This window comes from Urocitellus parryii, chromosome 7, assembly GCF_045843805.1.
Source record: "Urocitellus parryii isolate mUroPar1 chromosome 7, mUroPar1.hap1, whole genome shotgun sequence".
Taxonomy (NCBI): Eukaryota; Metazoa; Chordata; class Mammalia; order Rodentia; family Sciuridae; genus Urocitellus; species Urocitellus parryii.
In genome coordinates, this window is record NC_135537.1 from 130,253,511 (window position 1) to 130,270,073 (window position 16,563).

The following is a 16,563-nucleotide window of genomic DNA, read 5'->3' on the forward strand; positions in this document are numbered from 1 at the left end:
ATAAAGTATGTTCATGCCAATTCATGTCTTTATACGTGTACTTTTTTTTGCATTACAATTCTTATTATACATATATACCACAATTTTTTATATCTCTGTTTGTGTATAAAGTAGGTTGACACCCAATTCATGTCTTCATACATGTACGATCAGACAGAATTCATTTGCATTGTTATTGGATAAGAATAATTTCCCTTGTTATCAGCTTTTTAATAGATTATTAAAATATACTAAATCTATATAAAGTAGTAAGTAAAAAAAAGATAATTCGTTTTTAAAAGTTTTTTTCGTTGTCAATGGGCTTTATTTTATTTATTTTGATGCAGTGCTGAGAATCAAACCCAGTGCCTCACACATGCTAGGCAAGAGCTTCACTACTGAGCCACAACTCCAGCTGGAAAGAGATAACTCTAGACTTTAGTTGTTTTAAAAAATTATTTTAGTATAGTAATTAAAGATATGCATTCATTGTCTTGCCTATCTCTGTTTTAGACTTTTTTTTTCTAAAAGTCCCCCTTTTAATCATACATAATCTGAAAATGATATTCTTGATCGCTAAGAATGGCTGTAATTTGCCAGGCACAGTGGTGCACCCCTGTAATCCCTGTAGCTCAGGAGGCTGAGGCAGGAGGATTACAAGTTCAAAGCCAGCCTCAGCAACAGTGAGGTGCTAAGAAACTCAGTGAGACCCTGTCTCTAAATAAAATACAAAATTGGGCTGGGGATGTGGCTTAGTCGTCAAGTACCCCTGAGTTCAATCCTCAGTTAAAAAAAAAAAAAGGCTGTAATTTGTTCTGAATCATTAATTCATCTATATAGATGCAGCATGAAGTAGTAATGAATGCATATAAGTCTGTAGTTTTATCAGAAAATCTAAGCTAAGTGGTGTCATACAACAATCAGGGCCTAAGTAGGTTTGTGGGCATTGGCTCCACACAGAAAATGCAATTCTTAATCCTTCAGGGTGGATTTCTCACACCTGATCATTTTCTCAAATATGATGCTTTAAGCATGATCTTGATTATACAATTAATTTATCCAAAGTGAATGCTTTAATTTTTATAAAGTCCAATTAATTTTTTATGGATTATGCTTTTGGTATCATATCAAATAAATCCTTGCTTAATCCGAGGTCACAAAAATGTTTTCCTTTCTTTCAGAAGTGGCTAGCTGTTTTTCTTGAGACCTAGGGCCATTTTGGATGACTCTTGTAGATGGTCTCTGTTTCTGAGAAGTTGGACTTTCAAAAACAGCAGTAGCTAGATCAGCCCTGGGAAGTGGGATACTGCTGATGGGCCCATAGTAGCCCCTCTGTTCATGTGCCCATCCTGACAATTCTGGGCTGGCCAATGAAGAAGGCTGGCTAATGCCAACTGGTTGAGGCATTTTGTCTACATTTTGTTAGCCCCTCTTCCTTGATGTCGCTTTCTGGTGACCACTGGTCCTTCATAAGCTTTGTGTACTCTAATATATTCTTCTATATCCCTTGTCCTCAGATTTCCTTGTCTCTGGTTTTCAAGTCCTTCCCATCCAGACCTCCAACCAGACAGAAGGCCATTGGCAACTACCAAGGATTTCTATTTTATATCCTTACTCCAGGCCACTTCTTACACACAAAGTGAATAGCCTAATGCATGGCTGATAGCTCTGCCCATTGGGAAGGTTTTCCTTCTCTACTACCTTGCAGAATCTCCCCTTAATGTGGCTGTAATACAGTTATCATCCCTTTTTTAATATTTATTTTTTATTTATAGGTGGACACATATTTTTATTTTATGTTTATGTGGTGCTGAGGATCAAACCCAGCGCCTCATGTGTGCTAGGCGAGCACTCTACCTCTGAGCCACAATCCCAGCCCCTACCATCCCTTTTTAACTAGAACTCAAGTGTCAAGCTGACCCATCCATAGGCCAAACTTGAGTCCTCCTGCTCCTCACCAACTTCAAACGAGGGAAGGAGAACTGGTTCAAATGTGGTAGTGATATGGCGGTGTGGACTACTTGCTCATGTAGTTCATTTGTGACCTTTGGTCTGGTCCTGCTTAGGCTCAACTCCATTTCTTTCTGACAATGGACAATAGCTGGACTTGTGACCTGCTGGGCCTGACAGAACCCAGCTTATAATGGGAAGTTTCAGATACAGGGTCATGTGGTGTCCTGTGGTCAAGCATTCCATCTCTTCCAGGTCTCAGTAACATGTCAAGAGCTATTTCTTCAGGAGCATGCCATAAGCTCCATTTTACCCATGACCCATCCCAAACCTAGAGTCTGTGGCTCAAGTATCGAGGCTGAATGCATTGCATCTTGACTTGCTTCGGTGTCTGTTCTAGCTCCGGATCCCATACAACGATGGCAGCCTTCAGTGTCACCTGTATATTAACCACAGTGTATTCCTAGTTGCCTCCAGAACCCAGAAAAACCTACCAGGCACTGTACTTTCTTCTTTGTGGTGGAGGAAAATACAAAGAGCAGCAATTTTTCTTTTACTTTAGAGGGGATATCTTTCCCCAATCATGAGAACCCTAAGGACCAAAAAAAAAAAAAAAAAAGCAAACCCTAACAATTTAACTGAAGTGGTTAGTCCCTGGGTGTTTGTAGGGTTTATCCCTCTCCACTCTCTGTAGTTCATGTGCTTTACAGAAGCTTCCAGTACAACAGACACACATCTTGTCCTCCTGTCCAATTAGCATGATGACATAGATCAGTGTAGTGTCTGTGGAATGTCCAGAAAAATCCAGATCTCTTTGAACTATGCTAGAATATAAAATGGGAGAATTAAGTAGCCCTGAGGCAAAATTCTAAGTTAATATTTTCTATGTCATGTGAATGAGAACTGAGACAGATTTTTTTTTCTTTCTTTCTTTTTTAGTACTGGGGATGAGATCCAGGGGTGCTTAACCACTGAGCCATATCCCTAGCCCTTTTTTATTTTTTATTTTGAGACATGATCTCACTAAATTCCTTAGGGCCTTGTTAAGTTGCTGAAGGGGCATATCATCTTCCTGCCTCAGTCTCCTGAGCCACTGGGATTACAGTCATGTGCTACCACAACTGATTTTGCTAATACTCTTTCCTATTACAACGGAAATTAAAGCATTCTTCAAGCCAATGATTATATGCAATAAAACTGAAGTTTCATAAATCTTATCACATTCAGCAACACAGCTGAAGTGAGAACTATTACTTGATTAAGCCTGCTTCACACTGTGGGATGAAGAGCCAAGTGATAGCCATCAGAAACACCAAGAAGCTGGGCACTGTGGTGCATGCCACAGTGTAATCCCCGTGGCTCAAGAAGCTGAGGCATAAGGATAGTGGCTTCAAAGCCAGCCTCAGCAACTTAGTGAGGTCCTAAAGCAACTCTGCAAGACCCCGTCTCTAAATAAAATATAAAAAAGGGCTGGGGATGTGGCTCACTGGTTAAGCACCACTGGGTTCAATCCCTGGTACCAAAAAGAAAAAGAAAAAAAGAAAGAAAGAAAGAAAGAAACACCAAGACATTAAGCCCCAAAACAAAACCATATAATTGGAGGAATTTGAAAAGTATTAGGGCTTAGAAAAATGCAGGATTGGTTGATTTCTGTCACACCACCAATGAAGTTGTCTGGTCATTGCAAAAATTGAATGTATCTTAGAGAATGACTATGAACATTATAAAAATTAAGTTGTCATACAGTTATAAATAAGGTTCAAGATAGTCTTTACTGAAGCAATTCAATACATTCACTGACACTGATATGCAACTATTCACTTAGCAAATGCTTTCTTTTAAATCTCTATCTACAAAGATAATCAGAAACAATTTACTTTCATGTAACAAGGACAGCAGAACACCTTCACTATTTTATATACATCAACTTTACTATTCTGTACCATAATGTATGGCACAGTCAACTCTATTGTTCTCTATCATGATATAATCTGGAGGGCACATGGGATTTTTATCACCTTAATGTTGCACAAAATTGCATAATAATATATTATGTTTGCTAACTTTCTGCTACATCCCCCATTATGTTGCCTGTTTGGCCATTATGAAAATCAGATGGATCTTAGAAAATGACTATACACATTATAAAACTTAAGTTGTCACAGAGTTGTAAATAATGCTCCAGATGTATTAGCTTTTCTGGGGCACATAATAAGCACTCTCTAATGTCTTTGTAAGTCACATTCATTCCAGAGGAGGGGAGATAAATCCAGAAAATACTCCAGTGGTGTAAGGTATGTCAGGATATACTTCAAAGTTAGAGGCAAATTGCCTTACCTTGCTTTATCATTAGGAGGACAGAACAATATGCTTTGAATATTTTCGACTATTGGAAAAATGTATAGCACATCTAAGTTTGTTGCTTCAACATAAGATTTTCAATTTGATAATGGGCCTAGGGCAGGAAAAGTCTCTGTATTAGATCCAAGCTGCAAGGTACAATTTTTTAAAAAAATTTAATAGTGGCATGTTTATTTATCTTCTTTTTTTTATTGTTGGTTGTTCAAAACATTACATAGTTCTTGATATATCATATTTCACACTTTGATTCAAGTGGGTTATGAACTCCCATTTTTACCCCATATACAGATTGCAGAATCACATCAGTTACACTTCCATTGATTTACATATTGACATACTCATGTCTGTTGTATTCTGCTAAGGTACAATTTTTTAAAAACACTATTTAGGCTTTAAAACTGTTCATACTCAGTGGTATTGGAAATATCTATGACAAGTTGAGCATTGAACCTCTGGCAAATTTAAGTATGAGATTCACATTGCAGATAGTGGAACTTTGGAATTAGGTCCTACTCTCTTTTATTGACAACTATTCTTCATTTGAAAATCAGTTCCTGAGCTTGTTCCTAGGGATTGAAAGAGATCCAATGCCTAACTATAAAATTTTAACTGACTATACAGCCCCCAAATGCCCACTCTGATCTAGGCTTTAGCTAATAATTAAAACCAAAGAATTGGGCGTGTGTTGCAATCACTTTTAAAATGGAAATATTTCATACATACAGGCAAGTCCAGCAGGTGCTGTTGCATTGGTAGGTGGCTCATATTTCTAGGACCTCTAGGGAGTTCTATCTAATCAGTTAAGAGAAGAATATAAAGCATAGTCCTGATTTAACGATGGCTGTTCAAACTGTGCTAACAACGATACACAAGTGGAGGGCAGCTGCGGTACAGCCTGACTTAGGGATGCCTTAGAAAACAACAATGATAGGACGTCCTCTCAGTAGGAAGATCTTCACATGGCATATTTGTTTATCCATTTGGGGTAGAAGGCTATGTGGCTTGAAATATGGATCTAAGTTGATTCATAGGCAGCAGTTGAGTGAGTTCACTAGCTGGTGAACGAACAGCCTCGAGAAGAATAACATTGAAAAATTGTTGGCAAGTTGTCTTGGGGGAGAGATAAATGGCTCTCCCACATCTCAAAATGAACATAAAGAGTGAAGATATTTGTATCCCATGAATATGCCCACAAAGCACAGTGACAGGTAAGACAATAATCAGTTGGATCAGATGACCTCGTTTCTGAGTGTCAGTCTACTTTATCCAACCACTGCAGTGCTGGTCCCATGTGGGGAGTTACCATGGCAGCAGGGACAGAGGCTATAAATTAGCTCAAAACACAGATTTTCTTCTCCAAGATTGACATAGCTGATTCTGCAGCTGAGTGTCCAACCTACAAAGATTGAGAACAACACTGAATCCCTGTTATGGCATCAATCCTCAGCCATTTGCCTATGGCGGTAACTACATTGGAACTCATCCATCTAGAAGGAAGCAGTAATTTGTCCTTAGAGGAATGAGTATATATTTTGATGTTAGTCTATGATCACTTGCCCAGTTGTCTTTGGGTCTATGGTAGTTCATCATGGTAGGAATCTGTAGAGGAGGAAGCTACTCATCTCTTGCTGGCTGAGAAGCAAAGAGAGATGAAAAAGAGAGTCTTAATATCCCCTTCAAGGGCCTGACTCCAATGACCTAACTTCCTTCCACTAGGCCACACCTCCTGAAGGTTCCACCACTTCCTGATATAGTGCCATGGGCTAGGGACCAAGCTTTCAACATATGGGCCTTTGGTGGGGGGCATTCAAGATCCAAACTATAAGACTTCTGGGTATCTCCCTTATGAGTCTTATGGTCTTGTATAAGTCATACAATGACTTGGAGACTTCTTTGTCCATCATCCAAAATTCCTCCCAAGATATTTGTGGAAATCGAATGGTTATGTAAGGCAAATGATTGGCATAATCTCCATCAAAGATTGGATACCAATAAAAATGTGCTTGTTTTCCCAATTCCTCCCCTCCTGTTGTGGCCAGGAAATCCTAGCCTTCATCACTGTCTCTCCACCTTCTCCCCAAGGTCTTGAGTCTTTGGTTGATTTTTACTTCTGTGTAGAGGAAAGGTTAGAGGTGGGCCAGCCTTATGGTTAGACCACCTGATGATGCTGGGTCAGATGTTCAGAGCCTAAGAGCCTGGGTCTGTCTGCACTATGTAAGAGAAGGGAAATGGGTTCTCCTGAACCCGGGAGACATTATCTAACGATTCTGGGAACTTCAGAGGCAGAAAGTAAGAAAGAATATGACAAGAGAAGAAAATAATAGACTGTACCTATGATCCCTTCTGGACCACCTTTCTCTATAATGACAAAAATGAGGAAGACAGGACAGGGGTGGGGAAGGCTGAAAGGAGGAGAAAGGGATACCCTGGAGGAAGACAACAAGCAGGGCTTATCTCTCACTGCCACCTACACACATCCTCAATCTGAGGTCCAGTTCCTTTTCTATTTACTGTCCATAGTCAGGGACTAGAAGATCTTGACCAGAATTCTGGGTCCTTACGCACAGAGACAGGAAGGATCCAGCCCCACCTATTGCCCTCCCTTTAGAATTTCCTGACATTGGTACCTGTGCTGCCTGAGAAAACCTGCAATTATATTCTCCAGATTTATGCAGATAAAGTGGGCTGGGGAGGCAGAAAGGATATTGGGGCAAGTAGGATGAGGGTGACTGTGTTTCAGATGGAAATAAATGGGAGTACAGATCGCAGAATGGGAATTATTCTTTAGAGGAGACTGAGGCTCCGTTCTCTCTACTGGCTTCCAGATTGGACTGGACAGGCCCAAACCAGCACAATCCCAGTCTCCACCTTAGTTTGAGCCTCCACTTCAGCTTCGAGTTCAGGCCCAGCCTGAAACCAAACCCTCACCCAAACGTAAACTCCAACCTCAGCTCTAAATTTGTCTCTAAAGTCAACCTCATTTCAACTGCAACTTCAACCTAATCCCACTCCAGCCTCAGCCTCAGTGGAGGGTCTATTTTCAACCTTAGTCCATAATCCAACCCAACATGAGCACCTCCACAATTTCAGCCTGAGACCTAAAAAAAAAAACCTCATTTTTAGCCCCAAACACCAGACCAACTCCTATGCCCATCCTAGTTCAAACATCAACCCTCAACTCCATCCAACCCAAGGAGTCCTAACATCTGCCCCAGCCCCTCTCTGCCTTCATCTCATGTCCCAAAACCTTAGAGATCAGTGGAGTCTAAGGCTCCTGATGTATAAAAATCTCAAGTGCTTATAAAGTGAGAATAAACAAGGGTTTAGAAAAGGTAAGAAGACAGGCACAAACCCCAGAGATAGTCCCTTCTCACAGTTTGAAGGAATCTGAGCTAGTTCCTCTGCAGCCTACTCCCACTACACTCTGCTCCCCTGGTGCAGTCCTGTATCTCCAGGAACATGGGGCATATGTGAGGATGCCCCCAGCACAGTCAATACCCTCTATTCTCTTCCAAACTACTATCTGTGCCCTAGGCCCTGGGGGTACACATACCAGCAATATGGTTTGCTTATACAGAGGATAGACCCAGGAAGAGGAGGTACTCAGGCCCCTAATACAGGCTCAGGGTCATTTTGGGGTGGAACATCTGGGCTCCCAGGTACCCAGATGGTGGTCTAGAAGGGTAGGTATGACTTGGGGTGAGCATACCCTATGGCCTAGTAGATTCCTGACCCCACAGGAAGGTATAGTCAGAGGAAGGCAATTTAGAACAATGTAGAACCTCCCTGGCTTTCAGAGTATTGCTTTTCTTATGAGTTTTGAAAATCCATTCAGAAATCTTGTTGACTTCTTTTGTTATAGTTTATGTTTATACCCACCTCCAATTTGGGGTTGTGACTATGGACAGTTATCACTAATGCCAGAGTGGTGGGGCAGAATCATGGTGGTTAAGTGAGAATAGAGTGAGCATAAACAAGGGTTTAGAAAAGGTAAGAAGAACTTGACACTGGCAATGTCATTTTGAAACATATCCTCCACCTTAGAATAAGAATCCCTCAAGATCTCTCTAACTTAGCCCGACCTAAACTCCAGATGACACTCCATCATCATAAGAAGGAAATTGTTCTCTGAGAGTAAAATCCTTAAAAACATCTGCTTCCTTTCGAAGGTAACACCACAAGGACCCCTCTGTGACATCCCCTACCAAAGACCTAGATGCAAAAACTCCCCCTTTCCTCTCTCCTCTATATCTACCCCAGGCTGTAAGCCGAAGATGGGTCTTGGCCTGGCCCAGGCCACCTCTGCAGGTTTGTCCTGAATAATCTGTGTTCTCCTCTCTATTTATTTTCTTCATTTGGTTCTTTCCTTTCACATGGTGACACAGATCTGGTGATGGGGATAGAGAGGCCCCACTTACTGTTCCAGATATGATCTACTGTAGGTTTGTCACTTAAGGTCTCTTTGCACTGCTTGGATTTTCTACCGGCATCACTTGTATTTTAAAAAAAAAAATTTTTTGTGGTTGTAGATGGACAGAATGCCTTTATTTTATTTGTTTATTTTTATGTGGTGCTAAGGCTCGAACCCAGTGCCTAACACATGCAAGGCAAATGCTCTGCCACTGAGCTACAGCTCTAGTCCATAACTTATATTTTTTAAAAAAATTAAAAACAAATAAGTGTCACTGAACAAGATCAATTAATGAATTTCCATCAATTCACACAAATTCTCCCAAGCTTGGAATTAATGAGTCGAGATCATGCTGTAGTTGTCATCTCAACAGCAAAGACAAAAACGATTCCAGGCCAGTCAAGGTGAAGACTGGGATGTGGCAGGTCACAGATACCAGAAAAGGGAGGTTACCCCAGTTCTGAAAAGCTGCAATATTTGGGGGTGGGTTGAGTTAGATTAGAATGTACAATTGGGACAGGTTTCAAAGAGTAAGACTTGGTAATCCAGTTGGGATCTGAACTGGAAGCAAGTCAAGCAAGCTGGTGCAGTTGATGCAGATTGAACAAAAAAGAGAGATTCAAAAGCTACATTTTCAGCTAGGTGTGATGGTGTAGGCCTGTATTCCCGGCGATTAGGGAGGCCGAAGCAGGAGGATCCTAATAACTTCCGGGCCCACCTGGGAAATTTAGCAAGGCCCTAAACAACTTAGATCCTGTTTCAAAATAAAAAATAAAAAGGGCTGAGGGTGGAGATTAGTAGTAAGGAGCCCCTGGGTTCAATCCCTAGTACCAAAACTAAAAATATAAAATAAAATAAAAAGCTATATTTTCACAAATTAAAACAGCAACAACAAAACCCCTGCATTTTGACCAATGTAATTCTACATTATGTACAACCAGAAGAATGAGCACAAAACTATACTCCATATACGTATGTCAAAATACATTTTACTATCATGTATAACTAATAAGAACAAATTTTTAAAAAGTTAAAAAAAAAAGCAACCCTGTATTTTCTTCTGTCTGGAAAAAACTACAAGTTTAAAAGAAGACTGTTCTTTAATTTTAGGAAACTTCTCATGGTGGCTCTTTAATGTTGCAAATGAACCCTTCAAACTCATGCAAAACCTTCTGAAAAGGGACTTTCTTTGGTTAGAAGGAGATTAAACTGATCTAAGGTAATCACAGATCACCCTGTTTGGTGAACATGAACTTGCTTCTAAAGACCAGGAGATTTAGGTAAAGAGGAGATGAGACCCTGGAAGGCATGGTATGACATTGGTTTCTACATTACAAGGACTCTTTTGTTATAAACTATAGAAAATTTCTAGATATAGGTAATGCAAGAGACCATTTATGATACAAGAGTGTCTCATACAACCCATTAAAGGTTGAATGGTATCTTCCAAAAGATATGATGATTTTCTAGCCCCCATATCTCAGAACGTGACCTATTTGGAAATAGAGTCATTGCATATGTAATCATTGAAGATGATGTCATGCTGAGCAGGATGTGCCCTTTACCCAAAATGCCTGGTGTCCTTCTAAGAAGAGACAGACACACAAGGGAAGAAGACCATGCCAGAACAGAAGCAAAGGTTGCAGTGTTGTCTTTGGGAGTCAAGGATTGGTGGCAAACCACTAGAAGCCAGGAGGAGCCAACACAGGATTTTCTCTGCAGTTTTCAGCAGAAGCATAGTCCTACCCACACCTTGATTTCCTCTAGCACCATGCTTTTGTTGATTTTTTAGTATCATCATCTATCCTAGCTGGCGACCTAATGATGGGTTCACAAAATTTGACTATTCCAATAACTTAAGAAAATGACAAAGAAAGCATGCAACACAGAGAAGTACCTTTTCAAAATCTGTGATGGCTCTCCAACCTTAAGGGTCCATGGAAAGAGAGAGAGAGAGCCACTGTAAGGGGAGGTTCCATGGAACATTCTATCCCCAAAAGGGCAAAGAGGTAGGATTACAAGGGAACAGGTGAGTGTTACTCAACCCCAGCGGGTGATGCCTACACCTGGAGCCATGCCTTGTTATCCGAGCTAGGGAAACGCTCAAGTTACTTCGTCCTGGCACTGCCCTGCCAGACTGGACGCAAGAATTGTTCAGAACCCGGCATATCAGAACTTAAAGGCGTCTGCATCCAGGGCAGCTCCCAACATTTTAGAATTTTTAAATTTGTTTTAATTAGTTGTACATGACAGTAGGATGTATTTTGACACATTATACATAAATGGAGCATAACTTCTCATTTGTCTGTACATGATGTAGAGTTACACTGGTCATGTAATCATATATACTCATAGAGTAATAAGGTCTATTAATAAGGACCTGTATTCTCCACCACCCTAATTGTGAATTAGCATTCACACATCAGAGAAAACATTTAGCCTTTGGTTCTTTAGGGTTGGCTTATTTCACTTAGCATAACATTCTCCAGTTCTATCCATTTAACAGCAAGTGCCATAATTTCATTCTCATTTAAGGCTAAGTAATATTTATTGTGTGCTTTTGTTGGTTTAAGCCACCTAGTTTGTGGCATTTTGTTAAGGCAGCCTCAGGAAACCACAGAGCAGGGAAGTGGCTAGAGTTCTGAGATAGACTGGAAAGGGAACTGGAATCTAGAAAGTTTCTTTTCTCAGTTCTCTATATGCTTTATTCTTCTTTCTGGCTTCAGACCATCCTTTTCTGCCTCTATGATAAATACTTATTTTCTGCTCCTTCCTTTGTTCAGATAAGCCAGTCTAGGGCTGCAACCTGCCCAGGGCAGCCTGGCCCTGCTTCGCAATAAGGGTTGCAATTATGATTGGTTGAAGCCCATTAGCGCATGTCCACTCTCTTGTCCATGGTCAGCTTAGGAGTACTCATATAATTCAGTTTGGGCCAATGATGCTGGAGAATTTGGAAGCCTGATGGGGGTCCGTGAAAGATTTTCTTCTGTGATGAAAAAGAAAAGACTGGGCCTGGTGGAGTAACTCAGAGGTAGAGCACTTGCCTAGATTCCCAGGGGCCCTAAGTTTGATCTTTAGCAAGCCTGCTATGATGTTTTGAGGGAAGGCAGACAGCTGGGTGTTTAGTTTTCTACTTAGTGGTTCCAATATCCAGTTAATGCTAGGCACCGAGTTATGTGCCCTGAACATTCAGTTTTATATCTGTAATGAAAATACACACTGATCTTATAGTTAATGTACTTATAGGTTTGGGGAGAAAGAATGACAAGGGTTAACAGAATCTGAAGAAAACGTATGAATCATTGGCTAGAAGGAAGACAAATGCCTTTGGTAGTGCCCCCAGAATTTTTAGGCTTTGAAATGTCAGAATGAGTCATAACTGATCATGTTTTATAAGTGAAAAAGTAATTCTATTGTGTATTATTCACACACTGCATGATTACTTCATGGGGGTGGACAGGAACAGTTTGTTGCCATTTGATAGAATGGTTTCAGAATGAGAAAAGAAAACCATTAATAAATCAGGATAAGCAGCAGGTACTCCTCCTAACACCATCAGTTTTCCACAGGTTGATTTTCACCATCTGAGAATAAGGGGGCAAGATAACCATCTGTTAACAGTTTGGATATGGTTTGAATATATCGCCTAGGGATTTTTGTGTTAGAAGTTGGGTCCCTAGTGTGACCATGTGAGAGGTGATGGAACTTTTAAGAGACAGAGCTTAGTGGCAGGCAAAGTCAGAAAGGATTAATGCTGATCCTACAGAATGAGTTATTTCCTGAAAGAGTGGTTGTTATGGTTTGAGTCTAGAATATCATCCAAAGGCTCATGTGTTGAAGGTTTTGTCCCCAATGCAGCAATGTTCAGAGGTGGTGTTTTGGGGGTAGTAACGGGATCACGAATGTCCTAACATCATCATAGCATTAATCCATCAACAAGTTCATAATTAATGGGCTATTGGGAGGTAATGAAAATTGTAGGAAATGGGGCCGCATTGAAGGAATCAAATTATTGGGAGTATGCCCTGGAGGTGTATCTCTTGTTTCTGGCCACTTCCCCCTCTCTCTTTGTTTCCTGACTGCTCTGAAGTGAGCAGCCTTCTCTTCCATATGCTCCCACCTCCATGATAATCTGCCTTACCTCAGGCTCAGAAGCAAAGGAGCCAACCAACATGTACAGAAACTTCTGAAACTATGAACCCAAATAAATCTTTCCTCCTTTGTTTTTCTCAGGTGTTTTGTCACAGCAATGGAAATATGACGAACATAAGTGGGTTGTTATAAAAGAGTGAGTCTAACCCCTGAATCTCTCTGGCTTCTCACCCCACTATGCATTTGCTCTTGTATGTGAACTCACCATTGTGATGTTATCAACCACAAGGCCCTCACCAGAGCTGACCCCATACAAATACTATGTCCTTGAGCCCCTGCAAACTGCAAGCTAATAAAACCTATTTTTAAATAAAATAACCAACCTCTGTTATTTTGTTACAGAAATGGACTAATACACTGTCTCTTCTATACATAAGATAAAGTCACTACTACCACTAAAATTAACTAATCCAAAAATGAACACATAAGCTCTCCAGTTTCATAGCTCAGTCTTGGTGAACTGAGACTAGGAATGGAGCAGTTCTATTCCAAAAGTTCACAGTGCTTATCTGAACTAAACTGTCTTTGATACCTGTAGAAAAATTGTATATATGTCAGTTGTGAAAAACTAAAAAAAATCTCATTCCCATACATCAGCAAAACTGTTTATTGCGCCAATGTCCTCATGTGGTCCTGCTGATCTAACAGAGGAGCATGAATGAATAGGAAGTGACCTTGTTTGGCATTCATACTCCTTCCCTTTGACCACTCACACTAATCCCAAGACCCTCGAGAACTTTACTAGTTCATGAACTCAAATAAGAGCCAATACTAAAATGGTGGCAGGCCTATATATCTCCCTATAAAGAGCTAGACTGCTCCCCATCTTGCCTTCTCTTTTTAACTCCATCTCTGTTCTTCAGACTTTTCCTGAAATCTCAGTTTGTCTCCTTTCTTAAAGACAAGATCTCCCCCACCACTCTCATTAAAGGCTAAGTGGGATCAGGTTGTACATTTTCTGACCCTTCTTGCCTGAGAATCACTCCACCTCCTTGCCTAAACCTCCGAAGCTGGTTCTATCAACATTGTAGTATCCAAATTGTGCATTTTGTAGAATTTTAGTAAAGCAAGTAATGAACCCAAACTCCTGATCTTCTGTTTGGAATCGGAGGAGACTCCACTCTTCTGAGTGGAAGTGACTTGCCATGTGTGTACCTTTGCACCAATGTGCTGAGACATCATTGCTGCTCTACCAACTCCCCAGCTGGTCAGTTCTGTTCTCAAGCACATAGACTGGGCCTGAAATGGTGGCAACAGCTGTGGACACTCCTCACTGGGAAGCTCTCTGGTCTCTTTCTCTTGTTCATGTTTTCAAATTCTCTTCTATTTATTTAAACAGATATATTTATCATATATATATATTTTAGTAATTCCAGTATCTAAACGCTACATAGGTCTTATTCTGCTGTTTGCAATCTCTGCTTACACATTCATGATGCCTAGTTTTCTTTGTGTTTTATGATTTAAAAGAAAAAAGAATGAGTTCTTGGTTTTTGGAACTTTGTCTCCTAAAATTTGGTATATTCCTCCGCCAGGTGCCTGGGGTTTTCCAATCTGGTACTGCTTTAAGAAAATACTTGGTTGGAGGTTTCCTGGACCTCACATGTGGTATGTAGTTGTACCCTGTTCCTGCTTGGGGACAGGTGGTTTCTGGTTATTAATTGTTACAGGGTTGCTGTTTTCTTCTTCAGAGGTGAGGCCAAGACAAACCAGCTTCCTTCTTGTCTTTTCTATGATTCTTCTTGAGCCTATTCTCATGATCTGACTCCCCACCTCACGTGGACCTGAATTTGCCTCTTGCCACTCACGCAGGGATTCACTCTGAAACTCCATAGTACTATATCTAACTCTTCAGTCTCCATCAGTTTACCTGCCTGGATTTATGCTTCACCTTTAAGAATTGCCCTTTCTTTCTAGCTAAGTTTTTTACTAATTTGAAATGAATGTTTTTCTTTTTTACCCACTTTTCAGCATTTTCTAGTGGGAAGGTTTTAGGAACATTAGCTGCCCTATGGATATAGCAAAGGATGTGAAAGCTACTGTTTTACATTTATATATCTTGTATTCAGCCACCCTGCCAAATTTTCTTATAAATTCTGATACTTTCATACTAGAATCTTTGTATTTTCTAGGTATTCAGTCTTATAATTATGTGCTTTCTTTTTTGTACTTTTTTTTTTTTTTTTGCTACAACTTCTGGACACTGTTGAATAATAATGGTAATAATGGGTACCCTGCTTACTCTTTTTAATGAAATAGAGTTAGTGATTTTCTTGTTGTTAGACTATTTGCTGTTTTGGAGAAATGACCTTTATTAAATTTAAGAAGTTTTCTTATAGGCCTATTTTACTTAGGTTTTTTTTTTTTTAATTAGAAGATGGTTGCTGAAATTCATTCAATGTCTCCTCTAAATTTATTGGTGTGATGTTACATCTAATTTTTAACTGAGTCCTTGCCTACTCCTCCTTCAATCATTTATCCCTCTAGCAGGGCTGGAACTGAGGATGCATGAATAAGAATTCTGAAGATGCAGTTTCCAGGCTGGATTCATTGGATAAAAGATCTTGTGTTCCCGATTAAGGACACAAGACTTTGTCCTGAGGGCAGGAACATTTGTTCAGATCCAAATTGAATATTAGAAAAATGCCCTTCTCTGCAGTCAGGGAGACCAGTTAGGATGTGGCTGTAGTTATCTAGGCTGGGGAAAGAGAGACACATTTATTTATTGCTGCTACATTGATGCCCATTTCATGCCAAAAATTATGCCAGGCTCTTCGTACAGAGTGTAGGTATTTTTTCCTACTCTTTTGTGTTACATGTGGTGGAGGGAGGAATTGGTGGTAAAAATCAGAGAGAACAAATTGCATCAATAGTAATAAACAAAAACACCAGTTTCCCAGGAGTGAACCCTTCCATTGTAATCTTTGGTTTTCCAACCTCCCTAAGTCTCTTCAAGAACCAGCTGTGAGTTCATAGACAGTTTAGCAATTACTCTTGATTTTTCTATGCAACATGGACTGCGATTTTTTTTTCCTTCTTGTTATTTGGCCCTAAGTATTTTGGAATCTCCTCTATTCCATATCATTGTGTACTTCAGGTGAGGCTGACTCCAGCCTAGTCCCAGAGGCAGGACAATCATGGTGGTTCCACACCCCTTGTCAGTGGCTGGTTTAATCTTACATATATGATAAAATTCTGGCCTCAGGTGAGGTGCCATTTTCTGGGACCTGTGGGGGAAGATACCCTTATTGCTAAGGAGAATGCAGAGGAAGAGATGTACTCATTTATACCCACACATTGCTAGCCTACATGCAATATTTTAAACTGCAGCTTTAAGAGGAAAAAAGTTAAAACCATGGGGTAATACATGGAAACTCTGGGAAGAATCTGATTCCTTGATGATGTTACTGAGCCAGTGATAAGCTAATTTTGGACTATTCCCACCTCTAGTTGTATTGAGGTCTGAGATGCTACAGACTGAATGTTTGTGTCCCATCCCCCACCTCCATCAGAAAAACAATTCATGGGTATAAAATTCCAAAGCTCCATGTATTTTGAGGTGGGGTCTTTAGGATTAGATTTTGTGGGTGGATTAATGTTGTTAGAAAAGATATCACAGTGAGAACATAGCAGTGGTCCACTTCACCTTTTGAAAATAGCTTGAGGCTTATTTTTGAAAGGGACGGGTACTCCTTTTCCTCTTCTCCCTC

The 16,563-nt window shown here is 40.2% G+C and overlaps 1 long non-coding RNA gene across 3 annotated transcripts in view; it reads right to left on the reverse strand.

Moving 5' to 3' along the window:
- Nucleotides 1-10,671, reverse strand: part of LOC144255764 (uncharacterized) — a 52,515-nt gene extending 41,844 nt beyond the window's left edge. For 2 of the 3 annotated variants that reach the window (XR_013343927.1, XR_013343928.1), the window contains exon 1: nt 10,599-10,661. This is a non-coding gene — a long non-coding RNA (uncharacterized LOC144255764). Of the gene's footprint in view, nt 1-10,598 lie in introns of all 3 variants that reach the window. The other variant, XR_013343929.1, reaches the window with a different exon arrangement.
- Between the last annotated feature and the right edge of the window lie 5,892 nt (nt 10,672-16,563).